Below are 23,376 nucleotides of genomic sequence, written 5' to 3' on the forward strand. Positions count from 1 at the left end.
AAGTTCTGTTTTTATAATAGAACTGTAAGCTGGAAGAAGGTCAAGGCAATGGCTTACGCAATCTTGCCCACCTGAAAATATTTTCCCATGCACAATAAATATTTAGTTCTTCTTTCTCCTGCTTTTTATCTGATTAACATTTTCCTGATAAACTCAGAAGTACTGCAGCTTTTCTAAGTCTCTTTGGAACTTGTCCCTGCCATTTTGTCAGAATTCTTTGAGAATTTTTGAAGAGTGACAGTTTCCTCCAAGTTTAGTTAATCATACATAAACTGCTCACATACTGAAAAACAAGTCGTTCTATATGTTGGGAGGCGTGGTTTCCCCATAGAAGAAGAAGAAAGAGAAAGAAAAAAGCCACACACATTAGCGCACAATGCTGCAGAAGGTGTTTTCCTGAACTCCAGACAATGGACGCTAATGGATCATTTGTGCTGTGTGCTGAAGCCTTTTGAATTCGCAACAAGAGAAATCATCTCTGATGATGCTTTGCTCAGCCAAGTTCTCCAATCAGCCAAATTACAAAAACTGAAACTTCAAGGAATGAGACCATCTTTGGAAGGACAAAAAGTCTGTTTGGCAGCTTGACTACTGAATAGCGTGTGGAGCAAGCTGGGAAATTGTTAGAAAGGTACAAACGTGGATGGGGTCTTTTATTCTATGTGTTAATATTGTCTCATCCTTTCTTTAGCCTTGAATAGGCAGTCTTATTGCTTTCTTTGTAATGCAGGGACACTGGGCTTCTACAACACATCCATCCCAACCTGTCCGTTCAGATTCCACATAAAGGACATGACATGTGAAGGTTTCCAGAACTGCGCAGGTGTTAAGGCACCTTTTCTTTGTCCTAATCTCTCCTCCCACCAAACTGGAATAACTGTCACCAATTCAAGGAAGCACTTGAGGAACAGAGACTGCCCCTTCCCATTAAGACCCAAATGGAAATGTAGCAGCTGGGATAATGGCTTTGTTCAGAGCTAAGGCAAGGATTGGAGAACCAAGGTCTTCCATCAATCAAACTACCCCTCAGATGTGTGGTATACACCTTTGGAAGCTTTTTGAAGGGTGTGTCTTGCAAGTGCTGGTGGGTGGAAAGGCCTGTCCTGTCCTGTCCTGTCCTGATCTTTTACTCACCTCTAAAATGAGTGCTACAATCTAAATGAAACTCAAGGCTCTTTCTAGTTCTGAAAAACCTACAATTCTATGTTGGTTATGAATTTGTTTTCCTTACCTCATCTATAAGATTATAATCTATTCAATGATAGGATTTATAGCTCTTCTGTACTCAGTAATAACTGAGGCTCTTGGCAAATCTCTGTTCCCCAGGAGAGTTGAAGTCTCTTTAAAAAAAAAGAGATTCTAGAAGATTCTATATGATTGAATAACCTTGATTTATGGTACCAGGACAGGCACAATAGCATTGAAGCAAACCAACCAGTAAGTCATGAACTATCCCCTAAAGGAAGGCACAGTGATTATAACAAATATTCACGGGGCACCAACTATAGCCCAAGCACAAGCTTGGCACTAGCTGTAATGCAAACATGGACATGGTCTGTGCTTCCATGAAGCTATGGTCTGGTGGGGAGAGAGAAATATAAATAAATATTGGATTACAAGCTGTTAAGAAGAACTGTGAGGAAAAAGTACAGGTGCTCTGAGAGAGAAAAACAGACAGGACCCCTGTTCCAGGCTGGAGGGGTGGTGGCAGAGAAGAGAGGTCTCACCAGGGAAAGGACTTTTGAGTTGAGAGTTGAAGGATTAGCTGCAAGACCTTTGCACATGCTGGTTCTTTTGCTTGCCATGCTCTTCCTTCCCTGATCTACCACTTATCCTTTAAATCTCATCTATGCACTGCTTCTCAAAGGAAGTCTTCCCTGAACTTCCTGGATTAGTCCAGTGTCACTACACACATTCGTTATGACACATGACACTTTCCGTGGCACACTTATTTCTATAATTGTTTGATTTCTCTCTCACCCAATCTCATTACTTTATAAGCTACATGAGAAAAAGGAACAAAATATCTGGGTTACTTTATTCCCAGTATAATCCTCAAACCAAAGCCTGGCATAATTAGCAGATATTTGTCGAAGGACCGAATGTATGAATGAATCCGTAAACAAATAACTGAGTGAGGGAAATGAAGGAGAAAGATTTTCCTGGCAAACGAAAATTGTCTATGTGAATGCTCAAAGTCTTCAGCCAAAATTATTGGAAACGAGAGATTATGAATAGCAAATGGGAAGGATATAAGAAATTTTATGTTAGAATCTGGATAAATTCATTATCAGACCAAAACATTAAAATAATCTTAATCGCAGCCGCTATTGTGGATTGAAAACTCACCTTGTGCTAGAGTTTATCCTAAAGCCATGACACACATTTGCCCATTTAATCATGGCAAATGCAATTTCTACCTTTTGGATGAGGACAGTAGACACAGAGAAGTTAAGTAACTTATCTCTGAGATTGGAGAGTCTGTTGGTAAGTTGCAGACTTGTGCCTGGAGACAGGTGGGCTGACTCTAAAGCTCATGCTCTCAACTTTTGGGCTATATTCCTCCTGGTTATTTCTTCCCAATGTTGTTAGATTATTCACTGATGTCCAGGAGCCTAGAAATCAAATATGAACTCTGAACCATATACAGGAAAAGATCAAACTTCAAAATAAAATAAAAATCTTTTGGAAGAACATATAAAAGGAAAAGATGAATTTGGATGAAGCAAAAATGTAGGTCAACATTAAAGGTACATTTAAGAGATTGTGCATCAGTCAATTAATCAATATATAAAACCTTACTGAGTAACTCTTCTGAAGTTTACCCTGTATCAAGTCTGCTAGGGTTGGTCAGTTCAAAAAAAGGAATGTAGATTGACTTAGACATCAAGTAGTTTGAGTATATTTTAAATGGCGAGTACTAGTGATGTTAATCCAGAATTCTTGGAAATGTCACTGGGTAGCTACCTGGGCTTTTTTTCTACAACAGCAAATCAGTTCAACAGAAACCCACAAGCCCAGCATTGTCCTACGAGCTTTCAGGAGATGGAGAGGAAGGGGCTGCGGCACAGGCTCAGGACACCTATGGGTTAACTGGGGAAAACGTATAGCTAAACAAAAACGAATAGAGAAAACGCACCATCCACACCTCTCAGGCTTAACCAGTCAGTGAGGACAATTTTAGTTATGTTTGAACTCATTCACCAAATCATAATGCTCTGGACCCTCCTGGCTCTAGGCACTGACCTCCTGAAAACGCTGACATTTGTGGGACTCTCTCCAAAACATTTGTGAGAATCCACAGGATGCTTCATGCCCAGTGCCCTTTGGTCCTGTCCGTTTGTGAGGGCAAAGCAGTCACTTTTTCTTCGAGTCTCAGGACACAGTTTGAGGAGGGCTGTCCCATGTAGTGCTGAGCCCCTGCCTGGGACTCCATAGCTCTTCTGCCCACCCGGGAGACACAAGTCTTCCTTTCTCATGTCTCTGTTTGTCATAGGGTGTCTCACACCAGTATCTAGTGGGCCCACAGGGTAAACTTTGGTTTTTGTCAGAGTTAGGATATTTCCAGAACATTCTGTAAGAATAAGGAAGTCAGATAGATACATGGAGCTGCATTTTGCAACAGTGTGAAGGCCAAAGGGGTCTCAAATATTAACGTGTTTCAGAATCACCTGGAGGGCTTGTTAAACCACAGATTGCTGAGTTCTGCCTCCAGAATCCCGACTGATTCTAATTCATTTGATTGACGTGGGAACCCAAAATTTGCATTTTAAACAAGGTCTCAGGTGATCCTGCTGCTGCTAGCCTGTGCAACACACTTTGAGAACCACTGGCCTATGAGAAAATATTGCATCAGAAACCTGGATTGGAATCCTGGCCTCCTCCAATTGTAAATTGTGGAACCTGGGAAAATCCCTTTATTTTAAGGGGGTTGCTATTTTTGTCTCTTTAAAATGAGGGGATTTTATGAAATAATATCTAACTCTATGCCTGTATCTAATAAGGTGGAACCTCACGAAAATAAATGTAAAGTCTTATCCAGTACTTGGATCCCAACTACTTCCCATGCAGAAGACAGAATGGGAGAGGATGGGAGAAATGGGTGACCAACAGCACACGTGAAAAAGATTATGTTTTTCTTCTGATTGAAAGTGCGATACGAGTTAAGAGTGTAGTGTTGCCACCAAGAGTGCAGAGGTGATCTAAGACTCGGAAGAATAACATCTATTATTAATAAGAGGGAGGTGCTAATACCATTCTGTTCTGCTTACCAGAAAAAAACCCACAGATTTGTACCCATTTCTGGGCACCACATTTCATAGCTTAATTGGAGCCATTTCAAAGGAAAGGAAAGAGACTAAAAAGAAGAAAAGGAAGCTTAACATCATGACATATGAGAACTATTTGAAAGAAATGGTGTGTTCAGCTAAGAGCCTGGAAAGGAGGAACATATTCAAATATTTAATTTATTTCAAATATTTATTAAGAGTTTCAAAAGTTATCACCTGTTAAGGGTCACATATCCTGTGAAGCCCCAAAGGGTAGAATTGGGACTAACACATCAAGGTTATAACTAGATATATTTGAGTTATTAGGAAAATATTTCCATCAACCAGACCCATCCAATGATGGAATGGGATGCCTGGACAGATAGATAGTATTAATTTCTTACCTCTGGAGGGATTCAAAGATATTGAGTGGCTCCTCAATGGGGATAATATAAAGAGAATGGGAAGAGAAGTTGGACCAAATGACTTGAGAGCCCTGAAATTCTAGAATTGCACAGAGATGAGTCATCCTTGCTACTGCATACTGTAGGAAGTTGGTGCAGTCCTACCATGGATGCTACTTGATTGTGGTATGAAAAATGACTCTCTGAAACCTCCTTTTGTTCTGAAAACTTTAAACAATTTAAAAACAAAGACTTCTCATCAAAATAGAAACACAACTTCTATAACATTTCCTTGTACCTAATTCTAAAGTATGAACACTGAAAAATTAATCTATTGTATAAAAATGATTTGTTAAATCATAAACTCTCTTGATGTTATACTATTAATGTTTAACACAAGGGAACAAAATCTGTCTTGAGAAGCTTATTGGTATTGTTTTCTTCCCCAGTAATGGGCAATGAATCCATTCAACAAATACGAGGTGAACACCGGAATGGAACCACTGTTTAGGCACCAGGAATGCGACAGTAGCCAACACTTCATGAAAAGCGTTCCTGTTCTTATTTGAGATGGAGGAACCTGAGGAGGTTAGAATTAGTTTGTTCGTATTCTGGCTGTGAAGCTACGATGTGGTGTTAAAGTTTTGATGCTCTTAGTGACAGTACACGGTACACTGGTGCCTTTGTGGTTTTAAACTCTAAGTTCCACAAAGGAAGGCATAGGCTCATATTTTCCCGCAACTGAATATCTGGTATTTAACACAGTCTTTATCATACATTAAGGCGCTCAATAAGTATGGAATCATATCAGTTAAATTAAGAACATATAAATATTTCTTGAGGTTGTGAAATATAAGGGAGGCAGCTGAGGGTTCACAGAAGTTCAGTGTTTTGGTATTGATAGGGTAGGCAAATGCCCAATAGTCTTCCCTCGTCACATTTTGGTTTTGATTTAATATAAAAATCTTTGATATAAAAACATTATTTGGGAATCAAAGGTTAATTTTTAAGACCAGAGTAGTAAAATGATGGCTCTCTGCTCTTGAGTACCTTCCTCAATAATATATTTTTATTAAAGTACCTTTCATTAGGGATGAATTTGGCTATGATTCCTGTTGTTTCCCAGGCTAATGGTACTTATAAAAATCAGTTGTACAAAACTAGACTTTGTTTTAGATGGTATGTTGGGAGAGAAAAAGCCAAAGCTCTTACTTGAGCATTTTTCATCTAAAGATGAATCATAGGCAATTAACAGGAACAATTCTAATTAACTGACATAATTAAAAAACTAATAATGTTTAACATTATTGTTTTCTACAATGACATTAGCTTTAACAGCCTAGCAACACATCAAGGCCTCATTTCCATAGTCACAGAGTATATTATTTATCCTAGGTTTCTCTGGTAACCAGTTTGACAATAGTAACAGCAATGTGGGTTCCTAAATTGTTTTCGCTATACTGCTTTATAATTTATGCCATTGGCAGTAATTGTAATGTCTGTATAATTTCCTTTTAATTATCAACTAATGAAATTTACATTCATTTGGGTAAAACAAATATTCACATTCAACTTCCAATCACCTGTCCATGCTTCCATTTAATTTACTCAAGTTTGGTGCCTTTTATTTATATTTTTAATATCAAACTGTGAGATGAATATTAACATTTATTTTCTGATTAGTGTTTAGGGAAATATTGATTACATGGTACTTTTCCCTTCTTTGCCTTTAAATGTTCAGTGTGATTTTCTTTTAATCCAAGAAGATACATACTTCCTAGTTTTTTCACATTAAACTCCAAGGAGTTTAAGTGAAATTAATTTAGTAAACTTTAATTGCAGAATAATCTCTGCCTGTTCCCTTATCTCTTGATTTATTACAGGCATTTATTTCTACTTTCAAAAATTCTCATCAGTTTCCCAGGGAATTAATTTAGATTTCTAAAAAGAAAAAAAAAAAAACCAAATTGCATCTAAATTCAAATTAAGATGCTAAATTACAATAATTATTTCATCACATTATATAGAAACTTTGTACATATGAATATAGCAATTTTGAGGCAAAAAAATGTTATTTTTTCACAATTCTAATTCTTGCAACTTTTGAACAGATGAATTCCTTCATTTAATTAGTTGTACACAAAGACCCTGCCCCTCAAAAGAAGTTATACTGAATGCCAATCAACTGCTAATTTGAAAAATTGATAGTAAATAACCTTCATAAGTGAGCTGAGTGCCAATATTAATCCACCAAAGTGAGATGAGCATGTGATTAGTAAACGATGGGGGTTGATCATTAACAGGCATGAATCGTATGCTTTGGACCAGAGAGATCCACACTCACGGACTGTTTTTATCCAAATGGGGAAAAACTTATTTAAAAAGTGATTATAACTTTTTTATTATTATTAAAAAGAGGAACTCATTAGGAAGGGAATTAGTGTATTCTGCACCTGGGTCCAGATCATCTGGGACAGCTCCTTGATGTACCTACCCAGTCACTGGACGTCCACAGGATCCACACTCAAGATTTAATGTTAGGAAAGAAACTGGTGAGAGAGTTGATGAAAGGCAACATTCATCCCAGTAATTGAGGAAGGAAGATTTTGGCAGTTCTGGCTTGTTCCCTTGGAGAAACAAATGAAAGGCTATGACTCTCTTTTTTCTTTTTTTCAGATGAGTTTGAATGATTTCTGACTGTACCTCCCAAGGTAAATATAGATGTGGTGTCTACCCACAGATAGTGCACATGCATTGAGAATAGAATTGGTGGCTTATATTCTTATGCATTCTTTCAATTTTTTGGTAGACTGAGGACACATGTATTTCGAGTTAACATAATCATACGATGTGCCAATCATAAGCAATCCTCGTTTGACTGTTGCTGGAAATCTTAATAGAAATCAGATTGTTGGGACTTGAATTCTGCTACTGACCTATGCTAAGATTTTAAGAGATTCTGCAGAGTGATATATTAGGAAGATCACTGGATTTGAACCCAAACTAAATGGACTCCTAAACTTACTGTCTATGGGACCCTAGGAAAGGTACTTTGCCTGTCTGATTCTTGGTTTCTTATTTTGTAAAATGTGGATGTATAATAATATCTCCTTCCTCAGGGTTTACATGAGAATTAAATGAGATCGTAGAGGCAAAGTGATTTATGAGCTGTAAAGTCCTATACAAGTATAAGGCACTTTGGGATTATTCTATTCTGGTCTTTAGTTGAAAACGGAACTGTCTTTAATATAACTTCCGTTTTGTAGAATGTTAGCATCTGTGAATAAAGACTTAAAGTACATATTTTCTTAAAGTAAACCTATGACATATCTTTGAATATTGAAGACTAATATAAATTATGACTTCCTAACTTATTCTCTTTAAATTTTAGATTTTAACATATTGACACCCTAAAAGCCGGATATATAACTTCTGCATCTATTGTGTCGACCAGAAATCAGCTGCCTGACTCAGGGGCTGGGAAATCTAGCCTTTGTGTGTGTGTGTGTGTGTGTGTTTGGGAGGGGAGGTGGATGGATGATCAGGTAAGCGTATTTCTGGTACTGAGGAAGGTAGGACAGATGGATACTGGGGCAGGTAGGAAAGATAGTTGGCAGGCTCTGATGCATGACCTCATAAATAACCTTTCATGAGCACCAGCCCACGCTCTTTGTGGTAGATCAACCCCATACCCTGGGAAGATTCAGAGGTAAGAAATTGGGTGAAGACCGTTCGCTGAAGAGTCACTGAAACAAGAGACATTGAGGATATTACAGTAGATTTGGGAGTGCAGGAAGAATGGACAAAGTGGTGTGGTATGGTTATGAGTGTGCATCTAAAACCATGCTGACATCACACATACACACACACACACGCACACACACACACACGCACCCTTTTATTCACATAGTGGACCTCTCTGGGACAGCTCACTGACTGCTCTCCTGGCTTGACTTTATAGGGAGCTAGGACAGAGAAGTGGGGGTTAAGGCTTTTTTGAGAGATGGAGAAAACTTTTGATGATTCTCCAGTTACATAATTCATCATATACAAAATTAGATGAGTATGATACATGATAAAGCATGACTGTAGACTGAATTGATTGATTTTTGCAAAAACTTGCCAAAATTCCTACACACGCTTGAATATTTATCTTCATCTGAGTGTTTCCTATCTTCACAAAGAGGAACTGAGAATGTTGATGCTGTCATCATTTTGCCGTTGGCCAAAGCTACTTTGGAATTCCTCTTTGGAAAGCTGGGGCACAAACTTTTAAGGAACGTAATGGTGCAAGCTATATTTTTAGGGTTGGTGTTTTGATTGTAGAGAAATTGTTCAAGATCACTAAGAGCTAAGTTTGGGAGATTGCAGGGTGGGGTGGGGTGGGGATATCTGTTGGAAAACAATGTTTAAAATTTAAAATAGCCAGTGGGGATAAAATCAAGTCATTTTTCTGTGATGCTTATGAGATCATTTTGGGGGAAGCTTTCAAAGATGTGTTAGAAAAGAATGTTTCTGACGATGGCAACATTGCAGGAATAGGGAAGTGTGGGTCCCCTAAGGTGTCTAATTTGAAGAGGATTGAACAAAACCCAATGAGCAAAATCTGAAGTTTGTTACCAACTGAAGGCTTTTCTTGAGTTATGCCTTGTTCTTTTCAGCTCTTTGCTTTATCCTATCAGTGGACAACTCTCTTTTCTAGGCCAGGCCTAATTCCAGGACTTTAAAAAATAAACAGTGAAGCAGAAATATCATACCAAAGATGGAGTCTGGTGCATTTTCTACTGTGCTGTCATCCTCTATCTCCAGAGTGTTACGTGTCATTTAGGTGCTACTCACAAGGGTTCGAGTCCTCGGCTTAAAATAATATTTTCCCCCAAATCCAAGCCATTTGATGGAAAGGAAGCTACAATGGAAACTGTCTGAAATGTAGGTGTTTTTTGGACCCTTTTTATTACCTCCCTGAAGCAGAAATCGTTGACTGTTGTGAAAGCCAGTTATTGATCCATTATCTTAGATGACATTAGGTCAACAGGCACCTCTACAATTTAGAAGCTACATCAAAGTAAATAAGTGTAATGTTGGATAGAAAAGATTTCTTGAAAGAACTGGGCAATCATTACATGCTCTGCTTATTGCAACACCCAATATTTATCGTGGGGAAAATGCTCATATTTCTCAATATTAGTTATTTGAATGATACCATGATTTGTTAATTATATATATTTATTTCTGTAGGAGAAGAAAAAACCATTAACTAAAAAATGAGAGTGAGTGGGCTTCAAGCTTAGAAAGGGAAATTTGACCAAAGGTCTTCCAGATTTCAGGGCTTCTACAACTGTAATATGCACAAGAATCAGCTGAGCTTCTGGCTTCTTGCTAGAGATTCTCATTCATGAAGTTTGGATGAAGCCTAAGGTTTGCATTTCTACCAAGCTCCCACAGGATGCTGGTGTTCTGAGAGCCATGCTTTGAGTAGCAAAGATCTCAGGAAACATTTCTTCACAAAGAGTCTATATTAAAAATACATTAACAATTAAGAAACACAATCTCCCAATTACAACCTAGACACATGCTTGCCATGATTCATGGCGTTCTGAAGAGTTCAGTTCTGGAAGTCATTAAGAAACACTGTGTGGTAATGTGCTCTTTTCCACGTGTGTAGTGTGTGTGATCAATTAGTGGCGGATTGGAACAGGCATTGTCTGATTGGTGCGTGGCCCGGGGAGTGAGCCTTTGTAGTTATTTCAGGTGTGAGTATATTTAGTTTTAAAACAATAAGCATTGAGGTGTATGGTTTGAGGATCCTAAAACTCAGGGACATATGGTACCTCTGGGAGAGCACAGAAATTTTCAATTTGAGGGAAAAAAAGGAACTCTTTGGGTTTAATTAAGAAAGTTGTTAAAAGCAAGAACTCTGTCAGATATTTTGCTTTGATGTTAATTCTTCAACAAAAATAGGGACTTGGGCCTGATGGAGATTAAGGTGGTTACAAAAACAACACAAAACATGAAAACAAGGAACTCTCCCTAGGGAGGCCGTCAGGATTTTCTCTTGGTTTGCTGTTACCACTTGCCTTGTAATATATTGTGTTTGAGCACGATAGGCGAGTCCTAGCATTTAGTGTCTAAATGTGCTTTCTCATATTAGAAGAATTAATCTCAATTAATATTAATCTAATTAATATTTATAATATATCTGGAAATACAGATGCAAGGAAGTGTGCTGTGCATACACTTCTTTTTTTTTTTTTTTTTTTTGAGACAGAGTCTCACTTTGTTGCCCAGGCTAGAGTGAGTGCCGAGTGCCGCGGCGTCAGCCTAGCTCACAGCAACCTCAAACTCCTGGGCTCAAGCAATCCTGCTGCCTCAGCCTCCCGAGTAGCTGGGACTACAGGCATGCGCCACCATGCCAGCTTACTTTTTCTATATATATCAGTTGGCCAATTAATGTCTTTGTACTTATAGTAGAGACGGGTCTCGCTCTTGCTCAGGCTGGTTTTGAACTCCTGACCTTGAGCAATCCGCCTGCCTCGGCCTCCCAGAGTGCTAGGATTACAGGCGTGAGCCACAGCGCCCAGCCTACACTTCTATATAGAATCAGATCAGAGAGATGATATATGAGTGTGTTTGGAAAAAAGTCACGTATCAACCTACAATAAGAGTAAACATTTTTTTTCTTCAATGTAGAGCTGAAAGTTATTGCAAATTCCTCCTTGTACATATTTTCTAAAGATGCTCAGATTGACAAAGAAATTGAATTGCATTCTGCATATTCTTTGAAGGGTAGATCTGGTGTCTTACAAATCTCATAGATAAGCCCAATTTATGTTTTGTGGAACTCTAGTCATACAAGGTATTTGGAAAGCATGAGTCCCATTTTCAAGTGTGTTTGGGAAATATTTCAGACAATATGTTTCTCATTGAAATTCACAGGGCACTGTAGCCAAATAAAGGCTCTGAGACATCTTATGATGAAAAGACTCCTATTTAACTTTGTTCCTCACAGCAGTAAATTATTAACATCCTATGCAACATTTTTGAAAAAGGAAATGTTGATCAAGCTCTCTCTATATCAGTGGTGATATTTTGTATGATCAAATATCTGTCACTTCTGTTTATTGTTTGACTGTAGTCATGAAATTTAATTCTACAAAGATTATAGATAATTTTAGTGAGAAGGAACAACTGGTAGGAAATGCTATAAAATTGTAAGCCAAAAAATTCCAAATCTATAGTACAGTGATAATTTACAAACTCCAGTATATAGTTATTAATATAAAACTTATCTCTTGTGGATGTCATATTTGATCCTTTAGATGGTAACCCCTAAGAAAAGGTCTAGAGTGAAAGATCAGAAACCCAATATAATACTTTCTATAAAGATGCAATTAGTACTCTTACTTACTGATTGGCTAGAAATGTTTATAGAATAGCCTTGAGTTATGGTTACCATGGGCCTTGAATTAGGTGCTTTGGAAAAGACAAAGAGCAAATGTGCAGGCCTTGAAAAATTAACAATATAATTAGAGAAACAAGATAGCCTCCCTTGAAAAGTTAAACAACAATAAAGACCATGTAAATCTAAATGCCACATGCATGTTATAGACATTTTAGACAGTAGCTATTTAGAGAAAAAAAACATCCCAAGCTCCTGGAGGGTGAGAACATTTCTCATTCCTTTGTTCACCCTCAAACCCTGGCATGAATTACATTGGTTGGCCTGAGTAGTCAGGGAAAGCTTCATAGAGGACCGTGGGCTTGAGAACAGTCTCATCTGCTGGATCTGTGGGTTCAAATGATTTTCTTTGGTTTAGTCACCTCATGGCAAAAGTAATTGTCACAGAGACAAGCAGAAAGATTAGATGTCTTATATGAAAGGATCTCCAAGCTAAACAGGGCTATAGCATTGAACAAACAAGCCTAAATGGCAAGATATATGGATGCGTTCTCTAAAGACAGGTGTTATACGTTCTGCAACTCAAAAATGGCCCCTAATGGCAAATGGAATCATTAGATCCAAAGAGTCATTTGTCTTTGTGCAGAATGGAGGAAGAACTCATGCAGGGCCATCTTTGCCCTCTTCCTCAAGTAAGTGTTATATGCAGTGTCCACTTCTATAATTGCCAATCTTGTTGATCTTAAAACTATCAGCCTGGGTCCCCCAAATGATATCTCAGGTTCTACAGCTGTCGTACATCTTCCATGAATGTATCTTTTATGCAGCGTTTGTTTTTTTTTCCATTTTCTCTGGAATTTAACAGGAACATCTTTCCTTTGTTTCTTTGGCTTCAAAGGTACTCTTAATTTTTACTTTCACTATGTCTGTTTCTCTAACTTGGGACTAATTACAGAGAGATCTATTGACAATGAGAATAAGAAAGAAGAATGAAGAATCATTTCAGCCCAAGTGAACACATCTAATCGCTTAAAATAATCTGTTACTAGGGGAATAATTGGTTTCTGTCAGTTCTCTTTTGCTCATTACTTTATGCAGGTGTTCCAATCTCTCCATTTCCATATATCCATTGTGATGCCTTTGACTGTATCTGTATTTGTTCAACTCTTTGGAGGTTAGTGGACCACAGAGAAGATCCTGATGAATGGGCGATGTGGGAATGTGAGAGAGTAGAGGATAGTATTGTCCATGGGATTGCTATGGTGTGGGGATTTAGGTGTTTCCAGAATGAGTAATATCCATTGGTCCTCACTGTCTCTTGTGACTGGCTGTGACATCTTTGTCAAATCACTGAACTTCTCTGTGCTTTCCTCTCCTGTTGGTGAGCTTTGAATGATACTGCTTACTAATTTGTAGCAGGTTTTATGATCCCTGGTTGCTGTAAATTGCTTGTTATTAACAATAATTGCCTACAGATTTTTTTCCAAACCATTTACATGAAGAATCTTTGCAATATGAGGTTAAATTATAGTATGCTAATAGTCAATCAATGTTGAACAGTAGGTTGCTTTTGTATACTGAGCTGCTGCACTTTGGCTGCTCAAAGCAAGTGCATTCTTCTTCATATTCATGTTATTTCTCGTTCAGCTTTGCTGCTGTCTTGGCATGAGGGAAACAAAATCTTCTAGTCCTACATAAGCTTTTTTCCACACTTACACTGTGCCATAGTGGTTCAGAAACCACACATGTATCCCGCTTCCTGAAAAAGTGATGGACACATTCCTACATAGGTTGTGTGCAGCTGCGGTGAGACACTATCAGAATTCTTGGGAACAAAGAAAGCTCTGTGCTGAAACATAGCTTAAAGGAATGGCATTCAGCATGAGGAAATTTGCAGGATTCTACCAAAAGGGGAGGTTGTACAAACTAAATTACAACCAAGAACATTATAAATAAATCCAACTTTTATAGGACATACAAAACAGAGAGACAGCAGAGAGTGACAAAAAATGCAAGTGACCTGATCTATGTTTCTGACCTTTCTTGAAGGATCTGTGGTAGATGAAAATGAGGTGGGGGCTCCTGGGAAGGTATTTAGGACAAAATTTGCTGTTTCTCATCTTTGGCCAAGAAATTAAGTCAACTAATGGACTTTGTTATAAAACTGCCAAGTGCAAAAAACTGAGGCAAAAAAGAAGCCCTGATCATAGTCCCTTATCTTGAGAAATTTACCAACTGGTTGATGAAACAAGACAAACACCCAAAAGGGAAACCCTAGTTACATTTCCTTTTATGTCGTGAATCAGTATATTTCATCAGGAGGTGCATGTTTAATGGAAGCTCCTTTAATCTGGAGGAGACTGTCCCAGAGCCTGAGTTCCCAAGAGGTGGAATATCATCGCCAGGAGTTCAGAGGCTTTATCTAGTTCATCACCATATCTCCAGCATCTGTGAGAGTCTCTGTAATATGACAGATGGTTAATAAATATTTCTTGAATGAATAGCTTAATGAATAAAAGTGGAAGGAGGCAGCAGGATTATAGTAAATACCATTTGGGGTATATGTGCAGAGGAGTGTGATTTCCTTTTTTTTTTTTTTTTTACCAGCTGGAATGGGTTTGGCTACAAGAACAGAAAACCTAACAGCAGAGGAAATGCATAGAGATGTTTTATCTCATGAGGTCCAGGGCAGACCAATACCATCAGGGACCCAGGTTATTCTGCATTTCTGCTCTGTCATCCTTAGAGCATAAACTTTGTCCTCGCTGTAGTCATCTCATGGTCACAAGATGGCTGTTGCAGTTATAAATGTCACATCTGTGTTCCCATCAGAGGAAAGGGGATGGGGCAATAGACTCCTGGAATTGATAACTGAATTTAGCAAAGTCTCAGGATACAAAAGCAATGCACAGAAATCATTAACTTTCACATACTCCAATTACAGTCAATCCGAGAATCAAATCAAAGACGTAATACCTTTCATGATAGCATCAAAGAAAATAAAATATTTAGGAAAATACTTAACTAAGGAGGTGAGAGGTCTATATAGGGAGAAATATGAAATACTGCCCTTGGGATATGTCTCTGTGCTCCTTCCACTTCTATGTTGTCCACTGGGGAGCCAATGGGAAGCCAGTTTTGCAGCTTCTTTTGCACCTTTCTTCATTCTTGCAGATATCCTTGCAAGGATTGTAAATGAGCCTTGAATACCTAAAATGATGAGTTACATATCCAAGAATACTTAGAAGTCACCTGAGTTTATTATAACCATAAACACCCTATACCACAATGGTTAAGAGCATGGACTTTGAAAAGCTTATCTTTGAATTCAATCCTGTAACCCCTCAACTACACTCTTGGCTCTACCATTTTTGGAGCCTTAATTTGAGCCTGACACTGTGTCAAGAAGTTTTATATATATGGCAAATATATTCTAAAATTTCATAATCCACGAAGGTAAATTTCCTCCTAGCACCTAAATCACAATAATTCAAACCCTCATTCCACTTGATCACTGAAAAGCCAATCTTTAATTCAGTATTTTTAGAAATCTCCAAGGGAATACTTAAAACCTATTCCTCAAATCTAATAATCTAACCCCATCTCTAATCTTCCTAGGAACACCTGCTCATGGGCAGGGTTGTCTGCTGCATGGATTTGAAGACTGAATTCATTTTTTTATCACTTCACCCCTTGTGTGGGCCTAGAATCACCTCTAATACTCCTCAATGGGAATGCAGAGATTAAACTTCTATCAAAGTTCTAAGAAAAGCCTAATGAAAAAAGTCACAGTCACTTCTAGATCTAATACAGATCTATCTTTGAGGGTCCCTGGAGGGTAGCTGCCTATCCTGTTCGTAGTCTAAGTGCATCAGGAAGGCTCAGTGTGATATTTATCCTCCCAGTGACCTAGAGACAGTCAACATGAGGTCTTTGGTGGATTTCCTGCAAAGATGGTCACCACTCATCCTTCCCATCCCTCTATGTGCATGCCATCTCTCCAACCAAGACGTAAACTCCATTTGCCTTACCCTTGTATCTAGGCTGGTCTTGCAACTTTCTTCAGCTAACAGGATGTGGCTGAAGTGACAGTTTTCCAGTTCTGGGCTGAGATCTTAGAAGGTCTGGCAGCTTCTGCCTTTGTCTCTCGTAAGCTATTACCACGTAAAGAATTTAAGCAGCTTTCTGGAGAGAAAGGCCATGTGAGGAGAGAGAGAGGCACAGAGAGAGAAAGGCCATGTGAGGAGAGAGAGAGGCACAGAGAGGTTAAGAAATGTTTTTAATGTCAGCAAACTAGTCAATGGTGGAGTTGAGATTTGGACCCAGTTCTATCTCCAAGGTTTGTCCACCTAACCTTTTCTTTCGCTTGCTCTGTAGTAGTGGGCAATTATTCAAACTCTGGTAAGACTTAGTTTCTTCTTATTATGTAATGAGATTGTTATAAATTCAGAGAGTGTTGTAAGAATTAACAAAGTCCCTATAAAATATCCAACTATGTACACACACAAATGCACATACATATGAAACACGCAAAATTGAATGACTATCATATTGACAAATGAAGATCAGAGATTTGAATTGATACCAAAACTAGGTCAGGTAGCCACTTGTGTACATGAAATAATTATTTTGGTTTAATTGCAAAGAGTTACAGAACTTCACTGCAGCCAGGATGCATAATAAAAGATAGCTACATTCTTCAAAATTGACAGTGTACTGTTTGCTGGTCCTCAAAGCTGCAGCAGTGGTCACGTGGGGGGCGATGAGATCTGGGTGAGTGAAGGTCATACTAGACCTTCTGGAAACACAGCAGGCTCGCTCTGAGTCCATCCTCATACACAGAGGAGCTTTCGGCATTAGTTCGTATGTGTTGTGCTGAGCCACATCATCTGGGCCAGGTGCACTCCTCAATCTTGGTGTTATGCAATGTATTGTAACTGCAGAGTTCTGTAAAATCAGGCATAGACAACAACCCCACTCAGACTACATGTGGACTCCGCAATGAAATATAGCCTGTGCCCAGGACATCAGCAAACTCAGGGCTGCGAAACTAAAACTTGCCTTTCAAAATTCAGTCTGCTTCTTGAAATAGTAGACTGATGGTGTCTTGTATAATGAGTTGTGCCAATGGTTTCTTCTTAAACAAAAACATACACCGGGAGAAAACTGAAAACTAGGATTTACAAAATTATATATAATTGCAGAGCAATGAGGCTGATAATTCATACGTGACTCTCACTCTCCATAACTCATATGCATAGACTTAACTTTCCACTGCCAGAAAGTCCTTCTGGTTATTCATTGTTTAAGTATAGGTGGGGTTGTAAAACTCATCAGAGAACTAGATATTAAAATTTCTTATCAAGAAAACTATGGTTGGTAGGCATATTTTTAAAAACATACATAAAATGTTTTATATTTTTAATCTAATATAAACAAAATGATGATCATTTTAGAAAAATGTGGAAAATACAGAAAAGCAAAAAAGCAAAAAATGAAAATCATCCACCCAAAAGTCTATAATTCTTTTTTATTAACCACTAATATTTTGATCTATTATTTTTATCTTTTTTACATATGTATTTGTTAATATTATACATTTTATGAGTAAATATGTTTTTGGAGCCTAGAATTATTAGCATAGTAAAGTGAATATTTTATCATATTTTTAAATATTTTTCACAAAGTGGACCAATTGATATGTAAACTAAATTGACTTCTAAAATAATAAAACCAATTTATACTTCCACCTGAAGTGTTAAAGAACACTTATTACTCTTTGACCTACAAGCACTATTAATAAATATTTCATTTTAAACAAATAAAACTCGGTACCACTTCAAATTGTAAGAAATTTTCCTGTGATTATTAGAAGTTTGAATTTTTAATGTACTTACTGACCAATTATATATCTTTTGTGAATTACCTGGTTTTGCCCTCTGTGCAGGTTAGAGGGGGAGAGAATGAAAGATTTTACTTGTGTCTTATGGTCGATAAGACCTCTTTCTGTAAAAAAGAATAATAAACCTTTGTCTGTCATTTAGTGCAAATGGTTTTCTCCGTTTGACGTTTAGCTTTCGTATGGTCATTTTCACCCATAGAAACGTAATTTTCTTTAGCGTTCAAATCTCAGGAACTTGGAAAGGCCAACAAATGTGAATGCATAAGTAAATAAATCTTTCTCATCAGGAAATTCTCAGCATAGCTGGGACCCGGCAGTGTGTGTGTTTGTGTATGCAGGTGGGCTGCGGGGCTGGTGGTGCTCAGCCAGGCGTGCCCGCGTTCACCTCACTCCAAGGATCTCCCCCTACTAGGATGGCCACGCTGAACAATGCAGTTTGCTGCAACCGCTTTAAGGAAAGGCTTGAAGGCAGGTCAGGCGCCCTCTCTGCTGCTCAGACGCGGATAACCTTGTGAAGGACCCACTCGGAGAGCGAGCTGCTTAAAATAAAATGGGAGGAAGACTTTTAAGAGATGGAACATCTGTGATAAACTCATTTTCTGTGTGAGCACCAATGGAGATGCCTGTCTAGGTCGGCTGAGCAGCATTTCTATAGCAGTCGAAAATTCATTTCATTTCATTATCGGAACTGTTCAAGCACCCCGGTTTGGATCAGGGAACAGCTTCTTAAACCTGCAGGAAGCTCATTTACCCCTGCGGAGGCTCCAGCTCCCTTTCTTATGGGAAGGTGGAGATGGCTGGCTTACGAATCCTGGCAGAGAGACATACGTGTATATATGATGTGGATTGAAGGAGCATAAACACTTCCCACATCCCTCCATCTCTAGCAGCCTTAATGTTATCCTTTTTCTGTTTTATTGGGGTCTCTTTCAAGGCTACTTTCCCAGTCCTCTCATCCATTAAAAATACTGCTCTCCGTGCATTAGTAAACAAAGAAGTGCCTCTCAGGTGGTGTGCGCTGGAACAAAAAACAGAGCATCAATTCTCTCAACAGCCAACAATGAGGCAAGTTGGAGTATTTTTCAAACAACAAACACTGATTGAGAAAACTTTTAAAGAATCCCAGATGGCATTTACAGATTCAGAACTAAATTAATGAAGAGGAAAAAAAATCCATATAATTTGAAGGCTTTAAAATGAAAGCCGTAAGACTTTTAGTTGTTCCTCAACTGTCGCACTCCTGGGCTCCAAAACCATAATGACAACTGCTGCATCCTTGGATCCTCCATGTCAGAGAAGGAGCCAAGAAGCCAGTAGGCATGGGGAAGAGGCTAAGTGACACTGGCATGGGGGGGGGGTTGGACCGGGCTATTGGTGGAAGGCGTGCATGGTGACCAGGGAGACATCCAGATGCAGGTAGCAAAAGAGGTGCGGCCAGTTAGGGCAACGTGATAACCAGAGAGCAGAGTGGTCAAAAGAGGGTGACAGCCAAGACAATCAGCTGTGGTGTACCAGCCACCAGGTAGGTGGGCCCGAGGTCAAGGTGAGGGAGTTTAGGAAGTAAGTACCTCTCCACACAGGGGGTATCAGAGCAGGCCTTCACCTCTGGGTCACTGGCAGGAATAGGCCACAATCCCTCCCATGGCAGGAGCACTGGAGTATAGACCCAGACACAGGAACCCATCAGAGATGGCACCCAAGGTGGGCAGTAGCCCCACAGCTGGGCACGGGCAGAGCAGCTGCACAGAGGGACCTGCTGGAGGCCAGGGCCTCAGTGTGTCTTGGGTTCTGGCTTCTTCTGTTCACCCCACTAAACGTAAACTTAGTCTCATGGCTTCAGGGGTGCTAAGTCTGCAGGAGAAAAGGAGTCCAGCAGGGCTATACTTAAAGCCACAAAATAATAATGTGATTGGGTTCCCCTCTTTGTAGGAGATTAACATCAAAAATACTGAATTAATAGTATTTTACTAATTTTCAGTGCCTGACAGATTGAGGTTCTTTTTTGTTTTGTTTTGTTTTTTAAATTTAACTTTCACGTAAGCTGATTAAATATTCTCAATGAAAAGATCACATAGGGAATTTGTAGGCAAGGTAAGAAGTAGAGGGGGTGGGAATGAGGAACCAACATGTGCTGGAAGAATTTTAGCATTCACATTGTTAGGTTTTAAAGGCTATATTATATTTATTTTGCACCACAGTGTATTTCTTTTCTCCAAGGAGTCTATGCATCATGACACTGGGGCTGCGTTAATGTGTGCTGCTGGACAAGAGACATCTCGGGAAAAGCAGGGGAATGGGCACAGTGGATCAGCCACGAGGAGGAGGCTCAGGAAGAGTGGGACTCCATTTTGTGGGATAATTGACTGGGTTGTGGATCGATGGAAGGCAGCAGCAGAAACAAAACTGGGACAGATGCCCTTGGTTGAGCATTGACTACAGACGCTCATTGCATGAAATGTTCCATGTGCATTGTTTACAGAAGCCCTATGAGCTGGATAGTGGGTTTTTTTTTGTTTTTTGTTTTTTTTCTATCCACTGACAAATGAAGAAGCTAAGTCTCAGTGTAAATAAGAAACATTCCACCATCACAGGAGTGATGGGCAGAGCTGGACATAGTACCTAGATCTCTCTGACTTGGAAGCGTATAGGGCTGTACGCTCTAGACTGTCTTTTGTGTCTGGCACCATTTACTCTATGTAGCATCGTGCTTAACCTGATGGATTCACTGCCGCACTGAAAGTACAAGATCACATAGCTTGTCACCAGAGTCAGGATATTTTATTTGAATTCCCAACCTTCAACTGATTCACCCTTTGCCCGCGTGAAATTAGTAAGATGGCTACATTAACATTTCTTTTAATGCTCTTTTTAAAAAGAGTACATTTTTAAGCACGGAAATAATGCATTTAAATGTGCTCTATAAAATGTGCGTTTGTTTATAATAGACCAGGAAAATTGCAAATGCAAAAGTACAAATTGTTTTAGACACAGCCATTTTTGTACTTATAGTACTTATAATGGCCTAAAAGACACATTTTAGTGTACATGTGCTGAGAAATGTGTTTTTAAATGTTGACTTGTAATGTAGACATATCAAAAAATTTTCATTAATGGCATATATATCCCAGTTATTACCTATTTCTCAAATTAGAATAATATCTACCTCATTTTAATGACCAATATGGAGCAATTCACACATTCGTAATTTATGAGTAGGAAGCAAAATGGAAAATAAATGTACAAAATGTTAAGTCTGCTACCTCAAAAGATAAACATCTTTATAACATATAGTTGAACAATTGCATTTATAGTTTGATCTAACAATAAAGGTGGAGATGGAGAGAAAGAAAAAGAGGAAGGTGAAATGGCAGAAAGGAAATAGAAATAGAATTAATGGTAGGAGTTAGGGGGAATAACATTTATTTATCCACATGACAAATAAAAATGAATGATTTTTTGGCAGAAATATTTCATTAAGGTAGGACTGTGCCTTTTTTACTCATTTATATTAGGCTTAAATGCCAGAAAAATGTTATTATTTTGCCTACTCTCATTTATTAAAATCATTTTAAAAATGTAGTTCCCAGACATCCATCTGTCAGATCAGGAAATAAGCTAATTTTCTCTTTCTTTCTTTCCTTTTTTTCCCCCAAATATGCTAGAAAAAATTAGGTAAACGAATGTAATGAAATTTATGATATATTTTCTTCACTATATGAGAATACAAATACTTATCAGAAAAACTTTTGAAATACAAAACAATAGAGAAGAGATATCTGTATTCTCGCCACTCAAATAAAACAAATCATAACATTTTGATGAATTTTCTTCCTTCCAGTCTTTTTTCCCCCCATAACCACTTACAGGGTTAAATCAACATTTTTGCAACCCATTAAAATATCCAGAGTTCAGTAATTATTAGGTGTTATCATTCTTATTCCCCTCCCTCCCCCTGATTGAAAAGAAGCCACAAAATGCTTCAGGAATCCTTAGTTCAGGCATCTTGCTCTGAGTCCAATAGAAATGATGTTTTAGCTAAACAGAGTTAATTTCAACCTTGCATCCCTCACTGCTTTTGATGTATCCAACCATATGTGTGACAGAGCAGAGCTTCGATATACTGTTCCCAAGTCTCTCTCCCAAGTGCATTGTAATGATGATGGAACCATGAAGGCAGCGTCAATGAAGAAATTGCATGATTCAGACTGTCAGTGCAGAATAAATCTAATGAACTTAATGTCTCAGCAGGTATCCATTGGTTCCAAAATTGGAACATAGTACATGGTAAGAATTTCCTTCCCTGGAGACAGCAGCTAGTAATATGTCTGTTTTGATTCCATTAGCTTAGTTTAACGTGTAACGTGTAAGTTGTTCCCTGCACTACTTAGTTTTCTACCAAAGATTGATGAGAAAATAGTCTACACAGTCCAAATGAACGGAAAAATTTGTCATTCTGTGGGGAATTCAGGTTCTGTAGAAGCAGCCTTGGCATCTGAATGTGTACCTCCATACGTCACCTGACTTTAAGTTTGTGCTATGTGATTGGTTGAAAGAGGACAAGGGGGTGGTCTCAAAAGTTCTGGTCAGACCCTCAGGTTATACCAATAGCCTGACCTTTATTCTGTGGTCAGCAGCTAAGGCATGAGAGAAGTTATTCTACATTTGAGGATGGAACATTTATATTAATTACAAGCAGCATGGTTTGCAGACTTAAACATTATAGACTCCAACAAATGATATATGCTTATTCAGGTGTTAGCATTTGGGGCCATCATACATGGGTGGACAGCTCTATGCAGGAAGATAGGATGAGAGGTTTTGTAGCTTTGGCCAACTTATACTATGGAATCAGTGATTTCTTCCTCCAGAAAGTAGTTCTGGCTTGATGTTTTATATGACTTCTTGTCTTAGGAAGGTACTATGGTCTTAAACTTCCCAAAGACTATGTAACCCAATATAGAACATCATCCAGTCATTATCTCTAAGTAGAGTATATTTTCACCTATTTCCCAATTGGTTGTCATTTACTTTTAGCTAATCAGAAAACTAGATTTTGCTGACTTCTCTAGGTTCTATTTTCTTTGCTTTAGTCATCTTATAGTTAGCATAGTTAGCGTCAACATTTTTGATGCGCACATACATACACATTTTTAAGAATTGTATATAGCATCACTGATTAGTTTCCATAAGTGTTTTATTATTGCCTTGGAGCATGGACCTATACAGAAGGAAGATTGCATTGCTTGTTTTCCTTAATTGATAATAGAAAATATTATATTTACTTTCTTTTCCATACCTTTTCCTTTTCTCTTCAGTGGGACCCCTCCTCTTGACCTCAAATAAGCCAAGTGTTGTTTATTCCTTGATGTTGTTCTGCTTATGTCATTACTTACTTCTACAGTG

Source organism: Microcebus murinus, chromosome 17 (assembly GCF_040939455.1).
Source record: "Microcebus murinus isolate Inina chromosome 17, M.murinus_Inina_mat1.0, whole genome shotgun sequence".
Classification (NCBI taxonomy): domain Eukaryota; kingdom Metazoa; phylum Chordata; class Mammalia; order Primates; family Cheirogaleidae; genus Microcebus; species Microcebus murinus.